At 37.2% G+C, this 22309-nt stretch overlaps 1 pseudogene; it reads left to right on the forward strand.

Moving 5' to 3' along the window:
* The first annotated feature begins 20322 nt into the window (after positions 1-20322).
* On the forward strand, positions 20323-20866 carry LOC138822780 (golgin subfamily A member 7 pseudogene; annotated as a pseudogene).
* The last annotated feature ends 1443 nt before the right edge of the window (positions 20867-22309 follow it).

Consider the following 22309-nt stretch of genomic DNA (forward strand, 5'->3'; position numbering starts at 1 on the left):
CACCCAGGACAGAGATATCATGAGAGCACATATGAGTCTAGAACTTGAAAAATGGTCTATGAACCTTTTATTTCTGCAGAAAAATAAATACACATGGTATGTTAACCTAAGTATGGATATAGATTAGTCTGAGTTTAAATGTACCCATATACCAGTTTTGCAACCTTGAGTAAATTACCTACCTCTATTTAAACCTCCATTTCCTGTTTTGGACATGGGAGCCAATGAGACTACCGTGCTAAGGTATTTCTAAAGTGTTTTCTGGCTATGCATTTTTAAATTTATTATAACTACCGTTATTTGACTTGTTTATATAGTGCACATTTGCACCAGGTGCTGATGAGCAAAGCAGAAGAAGATGAAGTGTGCTGTCTTAGGTCTCTCGGGTACTTGATGTAATTCCTTACACTCCAAAATTTATGAAGTCAGAGTTGAAAACAGGGCAATTTTAAAACTTTTCTCTATGGAGCCTTAGCATTTTTCAATATCAGAAGGACTCCAGAAAGATGGAAAATTAAAATAGAGAAACTGGGGCTGGGAAGGTGGCTCAGTGGTAGAGTGTTGCCTTGCATGCATGAGGCCCTGGGTTCGGTTCCTCAGCACCACATAAGCAGAAAAAGCCAGAAGTGGGGCTGAGGGTCAAGTGGTAGAGCGCTACTCTACAGTTGAAGAGCTGAGTGACAGCTCCCGGGCCCAGAGTTCAGGCCCCACAACCACCAAAATAGAAAAGAAAAAGGGAAAAAAAGAGAAACCACAACAGTCCTTGTCAACTAGCTTACTGTTAGTCCTTTTGACCTATGATGGCAAATTACCAGACACTGAATCGGTTATAAACAACAAATTTATTTCTGCACTCTGGAGCCTGGAGGTCCAAGATTGCAATGCCAGGAGAGTCAGGATTTTTTTTTCTGAGTGATGCACTGTACTAAAGATCAGGAGTGAAATCTATTTGGTTTTGTTTACTTAAATCCCAGTCATGAAGGCTTGCCTCCATGACATAATTACCGTCCACATACACACAAAGGCCCACTTCTGTCTCAAACTGTGATCCTCTTACTTCTGCCTCTCTTATCAACATGTGTCACGTTTGTTTTAGGTGTTGATATTTTCACCATACCAAAAGCAAGCCTCCGATACCTTCCAGAGTCTAAGTCATAAGTAGTTAGAATTATAGGCATGCACCACTATATGAAGCTCAATTTTTCTAAAAAGAAATCTTCAGTAGCTCTGCTAACAAAGAGATATTCACTCACTTATCTTTAGTCTGCAATTCTCTGCCTCTGGAACTTTTTTCTCATTGTTCTCCTCACTGAAGCCGGCAAGTTTGTGATAACTTCAGTATTGTTAATGCTTTCAAAATATTCCTTTTTAGTCTACATTCTTCATGCCTCATGATCTATATCATAGTGATTTTCCTTACCAAAAATGTTTGTCTCAGCCAGGAGAGGTGACTGATGCCTGCAATCCTGAGGAGCTGAGATGTAAAGACTTTAGTTGGAATCCAGCCAAATATTTTCTATCTAAAAGGAAACTGGGTGCCTCTTAATAACATAAAAAATTTCATATTTGTTATAATAACATCTTAGAAATTTAAAGTTATTCATTTGATAACCTTAATAGAAACAAGGAATTAAACATGAATTTCTCTCAGGAAATCCAAGTCATTCATTACAACCCTAACTTATTTGGGGAGAGAGTTGAAATCTCGTTCAGAAAACATAACCATGTGCCATTGTTACCTTCTCCTTTCTGTCATTATCAAACATGCTTCAGAGGAAACAGACTTAAACAGATATGAGTCCTGGAATATATTGTAAATGCCAGCATTGAATGATCTCTCCATGGTAAAAAAATCTTCACAAATTTTCATGCTCCTGAACAACCCATCCTGTTGCTTTGCTCTGAGCCTGGATGAGTTTTCCCATTTGTCCTTCTATGGCATTCTTCTAGAGCAGGTGTGTGTCTTTTCCTTAATTTGGCCGATATGGAGTCTTATTTCCTCTTTCAAACATTCTGAGAAGCTATTGCCAGGCCACAAAAAGTAAGATAAAATTTTCATTCCATATTCTCCCCTCATAGATCTCCTGCCCTGAAAAACTGTTTACTGAACAAAATGGAACAATGATTGTTGAAAGAGCATTATCACACTAGTCATAACACCAGAGAGGAACAAGTAGAAGAATCATTATCTGCGTGTCACCAGTATCTATCGACCTACTGCTTCCATGTTTAAATGGGACAACTAATATATGTTTTTTCTAGCTGCCAGTGGCTCACACCAGCAATGCTAGCTACTCAGGAGACTGAGGTCTGAAGATTGTGGTTCAAAGAGAGCCCAGGATAGAAAGTTCATGAGATTCTTACCTCCAATTAACTACCAAAATGCTGAAAGTGGTACTGTGGCTCAAGGGGTAGAGTTCTAACCTTGAGCAAAACAGCTCAGGGACAGCATGCGGGCCAAAGAAACAGCACACACACAAAGATATATGCTTCTAGATTTCCTGACCATGTTCTTTTTCATAATATGAAGATTTTGTAAGTCAAATAATCTTGATGCCAATTAATAGCTATGCTGTCTTGGGCTTGTAATCCTCAACTTCATCTTCCTTGCCTGTACAATGAAGAAATTTTGCAAAACTGGTGCAGTGGGCGAATCCAGTCATAATGCATGTGTGTGAAAATGTAACCAGGTAAATTCAGGGGGTGAGGTTGGGAAAGATAAAGAAGAATGATCAAATTGGTGACATCTTTAAGATGTACTCACAAACTGACATATTAAATGAAAGCTCCTCATAATAAAAAATAAAAATTAAAAAATTAATACTCTTTTGTTCACTATTTAGGTATAATTTTTTAAGTAGAAAAAAAGTAACCAGTGCATCAGTGCAATCCACACCTCTTAGGGCCAGATAGTGCATAACTGTTTCTTTTAAAGAATACAGGACAGAGAAGAGTGGAACAAATCATTTCCAGAATAAAACTGATCAACTCTACCCCAAAGTGACCATCAATAGTGATGTTGACATACACCCTTGATTTCATGCACTCAGAGCACATTTACCCCCATCCCCCAATCCTGGGTTTGAACTCAGTGCCAAGCTTCTGTCCCAGAGCTTCCCCTCACTCCACCCCTCAAAGCTATTGCTCTAACATTTGAGCCACAGCTCCAATTCTGGCTATTTTTGGTTAATTGGAGGTGAGTCTCATAGATTTTCCTGCCCAGGCTGGCTTCGAATCACAATCCTCAGATCTCAGGCGTGGAATATAGTTGTGAGCCACCATACCAGTATGCACCAGACCAGTGCATACTTTTGCACTGTAATTTTCCTCCCTGAAACCTCATAGCCACAATCTTAGGCGAAAAGATTCAGAGAGCCCCCAATTGAAGACCATTCTACAGAATGTTTTGTCTCCTAAAAAGGGAGAAATGCCATCTCTTTCCCTTTGGTGAAAATAATAGAAGTTAGATTATTATATGACAATAATAATAGATATTATTATAACTCACAATATGTATTCCCATCCCCATTGCTACCAGGCTAGTTTGTATAACTTACTTTGACAAATGACATGTAAGAAATGATGACACGTGTCTTTTCTGAGCTTTAGTCCTGTGGTTTTCACTCTTTTCTTCCCCTGGGAACCTCTGGCGGTCAGTGAATCCCAGAATCGACACCATGTTGATTGTCAGTGTGCCTGGAAGAGGCTTGGTAGCATGAGAGAGAATAATCAAAGTTGTAAGCTATTGAGTCATTGGGGTTGGTTTCCCACAGTAAAATTAAGCTCACATTGAAATCCCATTTCTAGGTAATCTAGGCCTCTTTTTCTTCACTCCTCTCCCGCCCCCTTCTCATGTCTTCCTGAATATTTTCTCTTCTACCAGCTTCTCTTCAGGTGACACCAATTCATGAGTCTCCTTATCCAAGAAACTGCTTTTGTGTTCCTATATTACTTTTTCTCCTAGGTGTTTCTTCACTTCGTTTTTCTGAGGTTTTCAGCCAGAAGCTTCCAAGTGTGATGGATCCTCAGACAAAATCCCTCTGCCCAGGCTGGGAAGGTGGCTCAGTGGTAAACTGCTTGCTTTGCATGCATGAGGTCCTAGGCTCGATTCCTCAGCACCACATAAGCAGGAAAAGTCAGAAGTGACACTGTGGCCCAAGTGGTAGAGCACTAGCCTTGAGCTGAAGAGCTGAGGGACAGTGCCCAAGCCCAGAGGCCCCACAACTAATCCGCCCAAAAAAATCCCGCTGGCACATCTCCCTTGCTTACTTTCACTCTACTCATGTTGGTTTACTAGGAGTCCAGAATAAGATAAAGCTCCAGAAACCTTTTGGATAGAAAAAGAAACCACCACATGGGAAGAGATTGGGAGCTGAACAGAGGCAGGAGTGATCATGGCTTCAGCCTCAACTGTCTTCTGTTACCAGCGGTGAGTCTTTCCTCCAAAATCAATGTGGCGAATTCTGCAATTCGTATTGACTCATCCACATACACAGACCTAGTTAGCCATGCAGAATGACTTAAAATATAGATTTCCTATATCACAGAAATCTGTACCGGATAAAATGGGCAGAAAGAACTTCATTTAGGGCTGGGAAGGTGGCTCAGTGGTATAGCACTTGCCTTGCATTGCCTGAGGCCCTGGGTTCGATTCCTCAGCACCACATAAGCAAAAAGAAAAAAGCCGGAAGTGGCGCTGTGGCTCAAGTGGTAGAGCGCTAGCCTTGAGCTGAAGAGCTGAGGGACAGCGCCCAGGCCCAGAGTTCAGACCACACGACCGGACCCCCCCCCAAAAAAAAAGAACTTCATTTAATCAGGTTCAATTCATATTTACATGCTTAAAATTTAACTGAGAATAAAATCAAATTCACCCAGCCTTCATAAATTCAAAATATCCAAGCAACTACATTTTATTCCTGAAGGGGTGGTGCTCTCAGAAAATAAGGAATTAGGGTTCAGGACACATGTCAGACACATTTCACTTCAGAATCAAGATTAAATTCATTAGCACAGGCTGCAAATTTGCTTACTCTCAGCATTGTAAACACATATCATTTTTTCTGGACTTAGTAAAAAAGATGGAAGAGTTTGATTTCCCTTCTCAATTTCAATCTTCACATTCACATTTTCTTCTAAGGAAGTCATTTATCTCACTCACCTGAAAATACAAAATATGTCTACATACGAGGGTCTTCTGGACATCTGGGAGCAAAATAGGAGGATTGAAACAGGCTACAGGAAACTTGATTATTCAGAAATAAAACATGTTTTTACTTCATAGCACAGCCTTGATAGCACAGGTAAGCTAGTTTGGAAGGGCTTGTCCTTTCCACAACCCAGGTGGGAATGTGCTTAAGTTGGAGGGGAGAAATGTCTTAGTTTTCAGAAAAAGGCAAAAGAATGGTGATGGCTTTTCTTCTCAGAAGAGAACCTTTAAATAGGATACATTTTTCTCTTCACAAAACACTTAAATATACAGTAGTCCCCTTCACTGTAATTTCCCCTTCTGTAGTTAGTTACCTGTGCTCAATTGTGGTCTGAAAAGATTAAATGGAAAACAATCTCATATTTTGAAAGAGACCACATTCACACAATACTTTTTTTGAGTTTTGTGGATGTAAGGTCTCACTGTAGATCTCTCTCATTATTTTCCTGCGTCAATATTGTTTCCTGGGATTACAGGTATGCACTTCCACACCCATTTCACATTACTTTTTTATAGTGTATTGTTACAATTCTTCTATTTTATTAGTTACTGTTATAATTGTCTTACTGTTCCTAATTTATAACTTAAGATTTATTGTAACTATATTTGTCTGGGTAAAAGCATAAAATGGTCATGTTGGTATTTATAGGGTTGCTTCCAGAACTGATTGGGTATACTAAAATCTGCACAGGCTCCATTCCCATATATAAAATAGCATAATATGTCATACAATGTAAGTTACACTTTAAATTATGTCAATGTTATATATATTACAAACATATATGTAACAGTATGTAAATAGTTGCTATATTGAATATTTGGGGAACAATTTTTTTCCTGAATATTTAAAATTTCTGGTTGGTTGTGGAAATTCTGGATACTGAAGGTTAAGTCTATAAAGTACTTCATTGATTTCAGGTATCTACTTGGAATGTATGTCCAGAGGCTAAGCAGGAACTACAATAAGAACAAAAAGAAACTTGAACCTCTTATTTTGCCATAATTATTCACTAAATAAAATGTGGATAAATGTGATTCTCTAGCTCTTCCTCCTTCTCCTCCCCCTTCTCCTTCTCTCCCCCCTCCTCCTCTCCTCCTCCTCCTCCTCCTCCTCCTCCTCCTCCTCCTCCTCCTCCTCCTCCTCCTCCTCCTTCTCCTCCTCCTCTTCCTCCTTCTCCTCCTCCTTCTTTTTCTTCTTTTTCTTCTTCTACTTGGGTCCAGTCATGGGGCCTGAACATTGGGCCTGGGAGAAGTCCCTCAGCTCTTCGGCTCAAGGCTAGCGTTCTACCACTTAAGCCACAGCACCACTTCTGGCTTTTTTCTTTTTGCTTATGTGGTGCTGAGGAATCGAACCCAGGGCCTCAGGCAAGCAAGGCAAGCACTTTACCACTGAGCCACCTTCCCTGCCCCTCTTATTCTTATTCTTCATCCTCTTTTCTCATTGCTGAAGATCCAGCGCAAGGCCTTGCACATGCTAGCCTTGGTGTCAAACACAATTCTACATCCCAATCCTTTAGACCTTCTAAAAAGACAGTTTGAGAATTTCACAATGTTTAATAAGCAACACTAATTTTCCCTTTCCTTTCTAGGCTCCAAAACAGGGAAATGTGTGTGTGTGTCAGCGGGAGATAAATAGGACAGTCATCTAGGGAACACTTTGCTGATTGTCATATTTTATTTTTTTGTTCAGCTGGCATTTAAAAATATATTAGCATATAATTTAAATACTATATTTAAAATTTATTCATGTGAACAAAGACCAACTAAATAATTTTTGTCGTTTATATGTATAAAGTTAAAAATTCTGTCTCTATAAGAATCTTATAAAACGTTCTTTGGACATGATTCCTACCATCTCCTTAGAGGCAAAGCTGAAGTCTATATATTAAATATTCTACTCATCATATGCAATAATTAGGAAGGATAACTCAAAAATCAATAGAAACAATGAAAAATATGTCAAACATGATAAAAAGGAAAATTACCGATCAAACAGATGCTTATCATCTTGACTGCTAGAGAACAACCATCTGAGAATGTGCAGAATTACAGAAAGGAGAATATATAAATTCAAAAGAAAGAGAAAACACTGAAAATATTGAAAGAGAAACATGCACCAATAGGTCATGCTTGTAGTCCTAGATGCTCACGGGGCTCATTAGTGGCTAAAAAAAAGCAAGAATAAACTAGATAATATCAACTGAAAACCTTTCATAATTCAAAGGACAGTATCACAAGAAGTGAAAACATATGCAATAGATAAAGGACACATACTTGCTAATGCTACAATGTAAGGCTACAATGATCCTGAGTTTTAAGTATTTTTATATCTTCTAATTGTATACAAATTATTTCTGAATAGGATATTTCTTTAAAGAACAGATGTAAATTAATAGTCAATAGGAGGTGTATATGAAGTAAGCTCCTCTTTAGTATCTAAGAAAAAATAAAAAGAAAAGTCACTAATGTGACAATTATATTAAAAGACGAAAAAAATTTACTAATGCATTTGTGGAGAAATTGATTTACTCCACACATCAGATCAATTTGTGTAATACTGCAATCATTTTAGCAAGCAAGATTTCAAGTCTTCAAAAGGTCAAAGTGAATTGTATACGATCCAGCCATTACACTTCTATGTATGTATTAAAGAGAAGTAAAAAACTTGTTTGGACAGGGAATGTAGTTCATTGACAGTGCACTGGAACAGTATATGGGAGACCTTGGAAATAATCCCCCAAAACAAATTTTGAAAAGACACACTATAGAGAATGTATGATGGACAAGTTCCTGTAAGTGAATTTTATATCTATTTTAATGTCTGTTCTAAAGTTTACAGAATTTCTATTTGAAGAAATGCAAGTTTGTGAAAATTACACTTGGAAAACCTCTGATTGTACAATTCACTTCCAAAGTAATAAAATGTATACAATGAAAGGGGATAATATATTGCATGTGAATTACATGTCAGCAAAAAACCTATTGTAAAAAATACTTCACACAAAACGCAGATTACCTAGAAAGATGTTTTGGTGTTGTTTAAAAACACTTTGTAAACTAGTTTTTAAAACAAAGATGTGATTTCTGTTTATTTTGAGTGTATACAGAGATAACTCACTCAAAAAGTGCATGTGATAACTGGAATACATACGAATTATGTATCTTTTATAAGTAATTTATAATCTTTTCTGGAAGAAACATTTAGCAAATGAGAGAAGACACAAATCTATGCATCTGCTTTTTATGAAAACCATGTCTTACTTGCTCAATCCAATTGCTTTTCTCTACTTTTCTAGGAAAAACGTATTCTCAAGATAAGAGCCAATAGCAGTGAAAAGAAAAAAATCACAATCATCATGATTTATTTATGAAAATAAAAAATGAAATAAAACAATTTCACTTAAGGGACTTCAGTATTAGTGTTTATGAAGATGTTCCTGAATGCCAACCTCCATTGATTTTTTTGGAATTTTAATTTCTACCAACATATGAAAACTAGAAGAAGAAAACAATAATTTTCTTAATTGTTTTGAAATTACAAAAGAATTGATAGCATTAAGCAAATGAACCTTTCCTTAGGAAATCATTTAAAAATGTTTATCACTTATTATAATTCAAATAACAAGCAAGAATAATTTTATATAATCATTACAAATGTCATCTTACTATTATCGTAAAATAGAATAAAAGGCCGGCCCCAATATATTACCTACGAATCATTATGCTTAATTCTTAATCATTACCTAAATACCTTAAACAATTTAAATAGTCATATTTTAACATAGACGTAAATATTCGATACTTTTTACTTAACATTTTCCAGGAGCATGCATTCATTTTTCTAAGAAATATTCACAGCATTTAAAAGATGCTTTGGTGAAATTAATGTGATACATTTTGTTGTTGTTTTTGTTGTTATTGTTTACAAGGCCTGGGCATTGTCCCTAGGCATTTTTATGTTCAAGGCCAGCAGTCTACATCTTGGAGAACAGAGCTAATTCCGGTTTTTGAGTGGTTAATTGGAGATAAGAATCTAACAAGTATTTTTCTGTTTGGGCTAGTTTTGAAAACAGTTCTAAGATCTCAGCCTCCAGAGTAGATATAGGCATGAGTTACTGGCACTTGGTTTGATTTTTTTTTTAATTTTAATAATGTTTTAAGATTTTTGCTTCACGATAATGTACATTGTTCTACACATAAATTTATATATATGTATATATTTCTGATGACAAATTCTCTCTAAAAATGTATGTCTTTCTACACAGAAATATATATATATATATATATACATATATGTACACATATATATATATATATATATATATTTCTGAAGACAGACATCCTCTGAAAATTTTATTCTACTATTTTTTACCTTTTTCATTTCAAAGATATACAGTCTATTTTCCCAAGTTTCCTGTAGTAAAATAACTAATAATTCAATAGAAATTAGAGTTTTTTCTTTCAATGAAATTTTAGATATACACAAGATATTTTAGTAATGTTTATAAGTATATTCTTTGAAAAATTCTGTTTAAACTCTTAAATATTTGTGTGTAATCACAGGGAGAGAGGAAGTTAATTCATACTGGTTAGGAATTTGCAATGCTTCAAAAAATCTATTCAATAATTTGTTATAAGCACATTGTCAAGCTACCTGTTATGGCTTAGTTTTTTGTTTCCTTTTTTTTATTTTTCTTTCTTTTAATTTAATTTAATTTTATTTGTGAACATACTGTACAGAGGAGTTACAAATACATGGGCAGGATAATGCGTACATTTCTTACAAAGCATTGCAGCCTCCTCCTTTGTTTACCCTTCACATCCCTTCCCAGCCTCCCCCCTCCCCCCCAATCCCAATCCTTCTCCTTCCCCCCCCTTCCCCACCCCCCACCAACGTTGTAAAGCTCGTTTTGGACATTATAACTTGTACTTCTCATTGTTGCAACAGGTCCACCTGTATCCTTAAACAAGTGGTTTTTCCCTATCTCCACAAGTTATACTGACATCAAATATAGTGAAAGCAGGGGTTATACTGTGGGGGAGGGACATACAAAGGAACAAAGAGATAATCTTATAAATGCGTTAGAAACACATGCATGAAAGAAAAAAAACATTAAAATACACATCTAAGGGTTCATTTTCCTGACATCACATTATCTGACCTTTTCCGCTTGACTCATATATATACTAACTAGATATTACAAATAACCGAAACCATGGGACCTATGATTCTTTGGGCCTGGCTTACTTCACTTAATATAATTTTTTCCAAGTTTTTCCATTTCCTAAGAAATGGGGCGATATAGTTCTTTCTGATGGAGGCATAGAATTCCATTGTGTATATATATCACATTTTCTTGATCCATTCATCTACTGAGGGGCATCTGGGTTGGTTCCATATCTTAGCTATGGTAAATAATGCTGCAATAAACATAGTTGTGCTGGTAGCTTTAGTGTGGTCTTGTTTGTAAACATTTGGGTAAATGCCCAAAAATGGGATTGCTGGGTCATAGGGGAGTTCTATGTTAAGTCTTTTGAGGAACCTCCATACTGCTTTCCAAAGTGGTTGAACAAGTTTACATTCCCACCAACAATGAAGTAAGGTTCCTTTCTGTCCACATCCCCTCCAGCATCTGTTGTTGTTAGAGTTCTTGATTTTTGCCATTCAAACTGGAGTGAGGTGATATCTTAATGTTGTTTTGATTTGCATTTCTTTTATGGCTAGGGATGTTGAACATTTCTTCATGTGTCTATTGGCCATCCTTCTTTCTTCTTCTGAGAAGTTTCTCTTTAAGTCTTTCTCCCACTTATTTATTGGGCAGTTGTTTCTTTGAGGGTTTCTTTATTCAAATATTTAACGTGATTGCATGCACAGTGGTAACATTAAAATTATTAATCAAAATACAAATAATTGCAAAATCAAAGACACATATCAGACTTTCAATAATTAGCACTTATGATGGTAATAATAATAAAAATAATGACCACAATGTAGCCTGATAATGACAATGTTGTGATTGAAAAGGAAAAATTATTAGCCATCTTTGCAGCTAGCTTTCCCACATTGAATACATAGTTATAAACAGCATTGGATTACATACAATAACAAGAGGAGAGTTTCAATATCAAGAAACACAATCACATAAACTGGTGAGAGAGTAAAAACCCTAATGTCATTCTTGCAGTCTGTCTAATGTATATTCACTTTTCATCGTGGTATTGATTTTTTATAAATAAAATCATTTATTTACAAATGTTGATTATTCCACGTAGATAAAACATAATATGTTGAGTGCTTTCTGTTATCAACTGATCTTGTTTGTTCTAACCTTGAGAACTTAGGAGAAAGCCTTTCATTACCCAAACAGCCATTGGCTTAGTTGTATATCCCTAGAAGGTAACAACAAATGCCTCAAGCATGTTCACTCATTAGACAGAAATCCGTGGTCAGTTTTAGTTTCTCTCCAGTCCACTGGAGAAAATCTGTGCATAAATTTATGAAGAACACTTGACAACAAATAAAACAAAAGAGAAATTTAGATGGACTAAGTGTGATTAGTTCAAATAACATTCCCATATAGATACTATTCAATATCAATGTTTTCTATGAAGACTTAGGGTCTATGTTAAAAGGGCAGAATGATGCAGGCTCCAGCCTCAGGATTATCTGAGGACTATGTTTGTGTATATGGAAAGCTCTTGGCATGCCGGGCTTGAGAGGGAACATGTTCTATCTCCCTATCTCAAAACACATGTCACAGACTCCTGGGAGCTAAGGAAGTAGCTCTTCTGCTTGCTTAAACATAGATGATCAGCTGGTCAAGCATTTTCCTGAGATTGGGGAAGTGGTTTCAGCTTTCTCTAAAATAGTTTAGATAATAATATACCAAGTCATTGTCTCATAGATTAAGTAAAATGTACCTGTTGGAATTTTTTGTGAATGTCTCCTGACTAAATCTTGGCAAAGATAATGCTTGCTTGTCTTTAAATACCCACTAACAATAAAGCACAGCATTCAGTGGCAATTGCTGTTTGCACTCTGCATCCCCTGTGTCCTGGTGATTTTGTGACCCTTACCCGGGACCCCAACGCCTTAGACATATTAACAGTATGGTCTTCAATACATCTGTAAACACATGACACAATTTACATAATAACACTTACATATCTGTAGTTGCCTTAAAAGAACACAGGCCTTAGAGCCAGGAGGTAAAATTTATTTTTATTTCTGCATGAAAAAATTTGAGATTTTATACCAAAAACCTGGATTTGACTCTTTTCTTATTTGTAAGCTAAGGTGGAAAATGTAAGGACTCTTCACTTTCTTTTTTCTTGCTCTAGAAGTCAATAAATACATTCTTCAATATTTCTGGTAGATTACATCCATTTACAGATAAGAAATGTAAGGCCAACAGTCAATGTAATGAATAAATAATGATACTAGAATTTGTGTCTGAGCTCTTCACTCTGTGTGCTTATAAGGAGTAGTAATTTGGTGGTGGAGAGGACCAGTATGAAAAAAACTATGGGGCAAAAACATACTTGTTAAAGGTTGTTTAATATTAGGTGACCAGTGATGATTACATGAAACAGGCTGGTGTCAGGGGTATAAAAAGGAGTACATAGAAATCATATTAGTGACAGAAACTGAGAAAATCTTGATCATTCATCTAATCTAATGGGAGGGAGTAGATGGGTAAGAATAAATCTAAAGTGTTCTACAGCCATGGCCTGGCAACTGTGTTAGTGATATTCTTGGTGATAAAGATTACAGAAGGAAATGATGGATTTAGGGGAAAAAACTCACTGAGAGTTCTGAGTTTATATTAAACTGTTGCAAAGATAGGTCTGTTTAGACACCATCAAAATATTCATGACCATGAATATGAAAAAGAATAATAAAATCGGGGGCATTATTAAAGGGAAGAGGAAAAGGAAAGTTCTGACACAAGTGCGAGCAATATGAGCACCAGTGTGGACAAGATTGGAACAAAGAGATAAAGAAGGAAACAAGAAAGTAATAAACACAGATTTATACAAGTAAAGAAAGGAAAGAATTTGCCAGAAGAAAAGGTCAAAACTCTTACAGAGGTATTGAAGGAAATATGCTATTTGGATTTGAAAATTAAAAGGGCAGAGACAAGTTCAATGAGAACAGAGTTTTGGTAAAATGGTAGAGATATGTCATATTGATGGAATTTTGAGATATGAATTTGAAGCCATAAAATTCTGGATCCAGGAATTCAAGAGATCCTGTTGATTTTAAATGTTGGGAACAAATGCTTTTATCCTATCCTTAGAAGAATTATACTGATGTAACTGACATGAACTTTAATTAGATGTATTCTGTTAATAGTTTTGAAGCCTTTTTTAGCCAGGAGATTATAGATTGAACTAAAACACAGACAGGACTCATTTGTCCTACAGTTCCAATGAGTTACCCATGTATCCACATCAATTTGGGATTTCATTGAAATATCTGTATATATGTTTAGATATCTTATCAGACTATCCATTAAAAATGTAGGACAAGTAACACCAAATATTAGGTTGAAAATATACTAATGTTACTCAAGACACCTCAAATTGATTCTTCTTTAGCCACTGAGTCATCATAATTGCCAAATACTGTATTTCAATCTAGTTCTTTTCAGGGATATTTCCATTCTGAAATAACCCTGCCAATCAACTTTCCACAAATTCTTTTTTTTTTTTTTTTGTCGATCGTAGGGCTTGAACTCTGGGCCTGGGCGCTGTCCCTGTGCTCTGCAGCACAAGGCGAGCGCTCTACCACTTGAGCCACAGCACTACTTCCCACAAAATCTTATATGTAGGAAGTGCACTTATAAATTTCAAACTTTTATTGAATGGAAGAGTTCAGACAGTACCCTCACTACTAGGATTAAATGCCTAAAAAGATAAGGCATTTTGCTCTAATGCCTTTCTTTCTTTTTTTCATATACATTGGCAAGTAGGGAAGGATTCTAATGCAACAATAATACAATGGTGACTTGTATTAACACAGCATTCAGGATCTAGTTTTAATTTGGATACTTACTAATTAGCTCCAAAGTTTGTGGATATTTATAGTTCTCGTGGGTAATCTAATGTGCTCCAAGAAAATGTCCCTAAGGAGCCTTTCAATTATAATATGTCTGTTTGCCTCCAAATGCTTTAAATTGTACACCCGCTAATGTGGGCATAAGGTTACACTGTTGAACTTTCCCCTTCAGATAGTGAGTATGACCCTATTGCTTAACATGGAGAAAGTACCTTCTTACATAGACTGGACATGTGCAAACAAGAAGTGGTACGTGAAAAATGTTCTTAGCAGTTTGTACAGATGAAATGGAAATAGAGCAACTGTGAACTCAGAACGAAAGTGGAAAAGAAGAAAAAGGAATAAAGAAGAATGTGCCAAGGAAATGCTGAAGTGCAATTTCAAATAATGTGCTCAGGTGTGAGGGTGTGTTCAAAGTACAGCCAGGCAATGTAGTTCGATAACATAGGGGAAAAAAAAACTACTTTAAACCATTCTGGGATAATCATACAAGTAGAAGCCTCTAACTCTGACTCTCAAATCAACCACATATCATCAATTTAAGGAGTATTTTCCAAGAGCAAAGTGAGAAAAAGAGGGCACATCACAGTTAGTGTTCTGATTGAAGTAATGACAATCATATTAATTTTCTTAAAATTTTCATTGATTTTGGAGCATTAAAGTGGGAAAAAGCCAAGTAAATATTTTTTCAAGAACCTAAATTAAGTGGGGGTATGCTATTGGTCTCTTTTTAACTTGGAAGTTAAAGATTATGCCTTTTTTAAATTGTGGAAATAGTGCAGAGAGGGTATACAATTACATGGACAAGGTAATAAATGCATTCATTTTTTTTGGGGGGGGGTGTCCAGGAATGGGGCCTGAACTATGGGCCTGGGTGCTGGCCCTCAACCCTTCATCTCAAGGCTAATGCTCTACGAATTGAGCCACAGTGCCACTTCCCGCTTTTTTTTCTTTTTGCTTATATGGTGCTGAGGAATCTAACCGAGGGTCTCATGCATGCAAGGCAAGCACTCTACCACTGAGCAAACTTTCCAGCCCAGGAGTACTTTTCTTATCAAGCATTGTTGCCTCCTCCATTGTTTCCCCTTCCCATCCCTTGCCATCACCCCCTCCCCCACGACACACCTCCACGCCCATCCCCACCAACCTCGCCCACCCCCTGCCCCTCAGTCAAAGTTGTTAGGTTCATTTTTTGACTTAATGTGTTGTACATCTCATTGTTGCAATTGGTCCCCCTGTATCCCTATTTAAACAATTTTCCTTTTCACTTCCCATCCACAAAGTATACCAACATCAAATACAGGGAGAACAGGGGTTATACCGTGCAGTAGGGCTGTACAAAGCAACAAAAAAAATCATCTTATATATATGTTAAAAATAATCGCAAGGAAGAAAAACCATTTGAATCCTTATCTTGGGGTTTATTTAGCCTAAAATTTATTTATATGAACTTTTCTGCTTCTCTCAGACATATACTAGATATTGCAAATAAGGGGAACCATGAGAACTATGTTTCTTTGGGCCTAGATTACTTCACTCAATATAATTTTTTCCAAGTCTTTCCATTTCCTAAAAAATGAGGCCATGCCATTCTTTCTGATGGAGGCATAGAATTTCATTGTGTATATATACCACATTTTCTTGACCATTCATCTACTGAGGGGCTTCTGGGTTGGTTCCGTATCTTAGATATGGTAAATAATGTTGCAATAAACACAGTTTTGCTCCTAGATTTAGTGTGGTCTTGTTTGTGATCATTTGGGTAAATGCCCAAATATGGGATTGCTGGGTCATAGGGGAGCTCTGTGTGGAGTCTTTTGAAGAAACTCCATACTACTTTCCAAAGTGGTTGAACAAATTTACACTCCCACAAACAATGCAGTAAAGATCCCTTCAGCCCACATCCCCTCCAGCATCTGTTGTTATTACAGTTCTTGATTTTAGCCATTCTAACTGGAGTGAGGTGGTATCTCCATGTTGTTTTGATTTGCACTTCCTTTATGGCTTGGGAAAGTGAGCATTTCTTCATGTGTCTATAGGGCATCCTTCTTGCTTCTTCAGAGAAGTGTCTCTTTAATCCTTTAGCCCACGTATTAATTGGGAAGTTGTTCCTTTGCGGATTTGTTGTTGTGGGATTTAATTTTTTGAGGTCCAGGTATATTTTAGATATGAGACGTTGACCATTGTATGGCTAGTGAAGATCTTCTCCCAATCCGTGGGTTTTCTATTGATCTTGCTAGCTATGTCCTTTGCCATGCAGATGCTTCAGGAGTCACATCTTGCCCGTAAAAACAAACACATTTTCAATGTTAAAGGCTGCAGCAAAATCTATCAAGCAAATGGCCCCCATACACAGGCGGGTGTTGCAATCCTAATATCAGATAAAATAGACTTCAAACTAAAATTCGTGAGAAAATACAAAGAAGGTTGCTACATACTAATTAAGGAATCTTTCCTTCAGGAGGATATTAGAATTCTAAATATCTATTCGCCAAACAATGGAGCACCCAAATTTATCCAAGAAACACTACTTTCCCTCAAATCCCATATAGATCCAAAGACATTAATTGTTGGGGATTTTAACACACCACTCTCCCCACTAGATAGATCAACTCGGCAAAAACTCAACAGAGAAACTGCATATCTAAACAACTGCATAGATCAACTAGAATTAACAGATATCTACCAAATATTTCACCCAGCAGCATCAGAATACACGTTCTTCTGAGCAGCACATGGAACATTTTCTAAATCAGACCACATTTTAGGCCACAAAGCAAACATGTCGAAATTCAGAAACATTGAAGTTATACCTTGCATTCTCTCTGACCACAAGGGAATAAAATTAGAACTCAACACCAAAAGCCTCCAAAGAAAGTCCAGTAACACATGGAGGCTGAACAACACACTGCTGAATCACAAGTGGGTCATGGAAGAGATTAGAAAGGAAATTCAAATATTCATCCTATTCAACAAAAATTAGCACACAAATTACCAGCTCCTCTCGGACAGAGCAAAGGCAGTACTCAGAGGCAAGTTTATAGCTCTGAGCTCCTACATCAACAAATTGGAGAGATCTGAAACCAACAATTTAATGAGACATCTGAACCTCCTTGAAAAAGAGCAGCAAGATAAACCCCAATGCAGTAGACAGAAAGAAATAATTAAAATTAAATCAGAATTAAATGAAATAGAATCCAAAAAACTATAGAAAGAATCAACAAAACAAAGAGTTGGTTCTTCGAAAAAATTAACAAAATTGACAGACCCTTAGCAAATCTTATCAGAAAAAGAAGAGAACACATCCAAATTAATAAACTCAGAGATGAGAATGGAAACATCACCACGGAAACAATCAAAATTCAGAACATTATAAGGGAATACTTCTCAAAACTTTATGCTCATAAGTTTGAGAACTTGACCGAAATGGATCTTTTCCTAGTAAATATTGACAAGCCAAAACTAAACCAAGTTGAGTTAAACCAGCTTAACAGGCCCATATCAAGCATTGAAATAGTAACAGGAATAAGAGACCTCTAAGCTAAGAAAAGTCCATGACCAGATGGGTTTACAGCGGAATTCTACAAGGCCTTCAAAGCAGAGCTCACACCAATACTCCTCCAACTCTTCAATGAAATTGAAAGAGAATGTTCACTACCAAACACATTCTATGAATCCATCATAACCCTCATCCCAAAACCAAGCAGGGACTCATCAAAGAAGGAGAACTATAGACCCATCTCGTTGACGAACATTAATGCAGAGTGTCTCCTTTGACTCTGAGGATTTTTATCCATTGGGAGTTGATTCTGGTGAAGGGTGATATCGAAGGATATAGGTTTTATTTTCTACAAGTTGTTAACCAATTTTGCCAGCACCATTTACTGAAGAGGCTGTCTTTCTTCCATCCTAATTTTTACCTCCATTATGGAAGATTAGATGGCTATAGAGCTGTGGGTCCATTTCTGGGTTTTCAATTATCTTCCATTTGTTCTGAAGTCTGTTCTTGTGCCACTACTAAGCTCTTTTGTTTAATATGGCTTTGTAGTAGAGTTTGCAATTTGGTATTGATATTCCTCCAACACAGTTCTTTTTGTTAAGCATCAGTTTTGCTATTCGGGGTCTTTAATTGTTCCATATGAATTTTTGGATTGACTCTTCTATTTCCTTGAATAATAAGGCTGGAATATTCATAGGTATCATATTGAATTTGTAGATAGCTTTGGAAAGTATTGCCATTTTCACAATGTTGATCCTTCTAATCCAGGATCATGGGAGGTTTTTCCACTTCCTAAGTTCTGTTTTGATTTCCTTTTTCAGGTTTTTAAATTTTTTATCATAGTGATCCTTCACTTCTGTGGTTAAGTTAATTCCTAGGTGAAGTGCCCAGATCTCAGATGCCCCCTCACAGACTACCAGAGACCACGATCAATGCAAACAGCAAAGAGTCGTTTATTGCAAGCTAGAGCTTGGTTCTCTGCACACTCGGTAACCAGTGACGCTAAGAGTTCCTGAGTACAAAATTAAAACTTAGCACAGCTTTTATAGTATCAAACAATCAAGTTTAGGGAGTTTCACACAAGCGAGTTCACAAGTTCAGGGGGTTTCCAAACAAGCAAGTTCACATTTTCAGGGGTTTTAAGTCCACCCTGATGGCACTACCATTTTTCTGATGGAACAATTAGGCAACTGGTCTGTTCCTTAAGGGTGGGCAGGGTTGGTGGCAGCCTGCGGTTTTTTGAGAACTGTTCCTCTTTTGAGGGTATTCTCAGGGCAGCACAGCTACAGGTTGTTGACTTAATCTTAAAATGCAGTTTCTGTAGATCTTCAGTCCATCCTCTTCTAGAGCATCGGGAACCAATCATGGTCCCCTAATTGGCACAGTCTTTTATATTTACAGTTTGGTATTGGGATCTCAGAACTAAGAGATGGACTGCACTGATCTCTTTTTTTACAAGGTCCAATTGTGAGTAAAAAAATAACAGTACCAAAGGTCCTTATATTTTTTAAACATTTTAAGACGTCCTTTTTTATTTATTTTTTATCCAAAGGATACCAATTTTTTTCCCAATTTTTCCCCCAAGGTTTCCTTTACTACCCTGCTCTTCTTTACAATTCCTCGAGCTTCTTTGTGGCTAGAGTGTAAAACTGCCCATTTTTTCCTCTTGCTTGTCGAACCAAGTTATCTCAGAACAGCCTCAAAACACCACTGCGATGGAGAATTTTGCTAGATTTTAAAGCTAAGAGCAGAGCTGTGTCTTATCCTTTTACTACCTGCATTGATAACACACTCAGATTATTACCATACCAGAGCCAAACTAGGCTGTGAGTATAGAGTAGATTTCCAGTGACTATGCACTGAAGTGCCTATGGCAAGCAAGCCAGTGATATCCTTTCTCCCAATATCTACTGTGGGAATAGAGAGGGTTTTTGGATATCACCCAAAATAATGTCCCACAAGATCTTAGTTTTAGCAGCTTTTAACCGGGTTGAGTCTCAAGTGATTGAACCCGGAAGGAGTTCAGACTACTTTTCCATGGTGGAGGTGGTCTGAGTGATGATATAGATTTCTTCCAGGTGACTGTCAGCTGGTCTTCAAACTTTACCCATTAGGGTGTGCAGCTGCAGCAGCAGGTCTCTCAGTGGCTCCAAGGTACTGTCACAGCTCATGCTGGACTACAAATTCCTACACAGACTGGTTAAGGATACATTGCATAGACTTGGGAGGCTTTGGCCCTGTTGGATATTAAGACTGTTTAGCCAATAGCCCAGGATAATTTACCAAAATGACATTTTTTTTTACTAACCATATATTTTTGTAAACAAACACAAAAGGCTTAATCTTGTAACCATCTCCAACAGATGCAGTCTGAACACTTGCACACCTGTTAACACTATTCTTTATGCTTATTTTTTTAAAATAATTATTTTATCTATTTTGCCTCGTTTTTCCAAAACTTACTCTGGACTCTTGATCTTAAAAAGGGATTGATGGGGCCCAGCGCGACAGCAGCTGGAGGGCCTAGGAGGTGGGGAGGTGGGTCCTGTCCTCACCATGAGGCTGCAGCAGGCGCCGGTGTCCAGGAAGGTATTCATTCAGTGCGACTACAGCAGTGGCACACGCTGTCAGTTCCGGACCAAGTTTCCTGCAGAGTTGGAGAACAGGATTGATAGGCAGCAAGTTGAAGAAACAGTTCAAACTCTAAATAATCTTTATGCAGAAGCAGAGAAGCTTGGGGGCCAGTCATATCTTGAAGGCTTTTTGGCTTGTTTGACAGCATATACCATCTTCTTGTGTATGGAAACCCATTATGAGAATGTTCTCATAATGAAGAAAGTCTCCAAATATATTCAAGAACAGAATGAGAAGATATATGCTCCCCAAGGCCTCCTCCTGACTGACCCCATTGAGAGAGGACTTCGAGTTATTGAAATTACCATTTATGAAGACAGAGTTTTGAGCACTGGAAGATAAGCCATAGAATTAAAGATCCCACCTCCAGCTGGAACCCTCATCTGTCCATGGGCCGATCACAGAGTGTCCCTACCTCCTCTCCAGAGCATCATTCCTTTGTATCTGCTTCCAGAGCCATGGTGCCATTTACTAACTTTCTAAAATTCCACACCTGATTTGATTTCTAGTCACTCAGCATCCACTTTGTGTCTCCAAATTGTATAGGACTTGTCATCTTTGATTAGCTTCTGAGAAAATACAATGAAGCATTTCACTTTTTTAAATTCAGTCATTTAATAACGTATGCAGTTAGAGGGCCTAATACAAAGTTTGTTTCTTACCTGCCACCAGGTAAAAAATTGCCATTGGTTCTCTTCATTCCTTGAGCCAGTTTCCCTGGTAGCTTTATACTGCAAGAAGTCAAATATTAGCCAAAATTCAGATTAATAAAAAGCTTTTCTCTAGGTGAGGGGTGTATTATGTCTGTGGTTTTGCCAATGCATCTCCCAGATTTCAGAGAACTATCATTTCTGCCATGTTTCATATCTTAAGATTTATTTCTGCTGTTCAGTTTCTCAAGCCGAAGCTCAATGAAAAAAGAAGTATAATGTTGTTTGTTTTATTACAGCAATTATCGCTCATAAAATCAATATTTAATGCAATGGTCATTCTTTTCTTGGGAGACTTAGGTTTATTTGCATTACCTTTGGATGTGGGAAGATGTGGTTTGTGTTGCTTGTTCATTTACACAAATAAGCACAATGAAGTGGATGCTAATTTGTTAACCACATAAAGGTTGAACTAAACAGCAATTCACTCAGATGGGGACTCGGGAATTCTCCCACAGACCCCGTGGCAGCCCTATAGCGTGTCCTACAAGACTCTTTGCCAACCAGAATACAGATCCCGCGGGAAACCAGAATTACAGATACAGAATCTGCAGGCGACCAAAAACAGAGAACGGTAATGACTCAACTTACTTGTCGGGTTTTTCACGACTCCATGCTTTGGGGTCTGGGTGAGTTTATGGGGGGCATCACGGATGAGCCCCCAGAAGAAGTGCCCATATTTTGGATGCCCCCTAACAGACCACCATAGACCATGATCAATGCAAAATTTTGTTGAGATCTTTTGCTTCAATGTTCATCAAAGAAATGGGTCTATACTTCTCTTTAATTGATGAGTCCCTGCCCAGTTTTGGGATGAGGGTTATGATGGCTTCATAGAATGAGTTTGGTAGTGAAATTTCTCTTTCAATTTCATTGAAGATTTGAAGGAGTATGGGTGTGAGCTCTGCTTTGAAGGCCTTGTAGAATTCCACTGTAAATCCATCTGATTCTGGGCTTTTCTTGGATGGGAGGTCTCTTATTGCTGTTTCTATTTCAATGCTTTATATTGACCTTTTAAGATGGTTCAACTGATCTTGGTTTAGTTTCAGCATGTCAATATTTGCTAGGAAATGGTGCATTTCTGCCAAGTTCTCAACCTTATAAGCATAAAGTTTTGAGAAGTATTCCCTTATAGTGTTCTGAATCTTGGTACTTTCTGTGGTGAAGTTTCCATTCTCATCTTTGAATTTATTTATTTA

The sequence above is a fragment of the Dipodomys merriami genome, unplaced genomic scaffold, assembly GCF_024711535.1.
Source record: "Dipodomys merriami isolate MVZ:Mamm:240054 unplaced genomic scaffold, mDipMer1.0.p SCAF_115, whole genome shotgun sequence".
NCBI lineage: Eukaryota > Metazoa > Chordata > Mammalia > Rodentia > Heteromyidae > Dipodomys > Dipodomys merriami.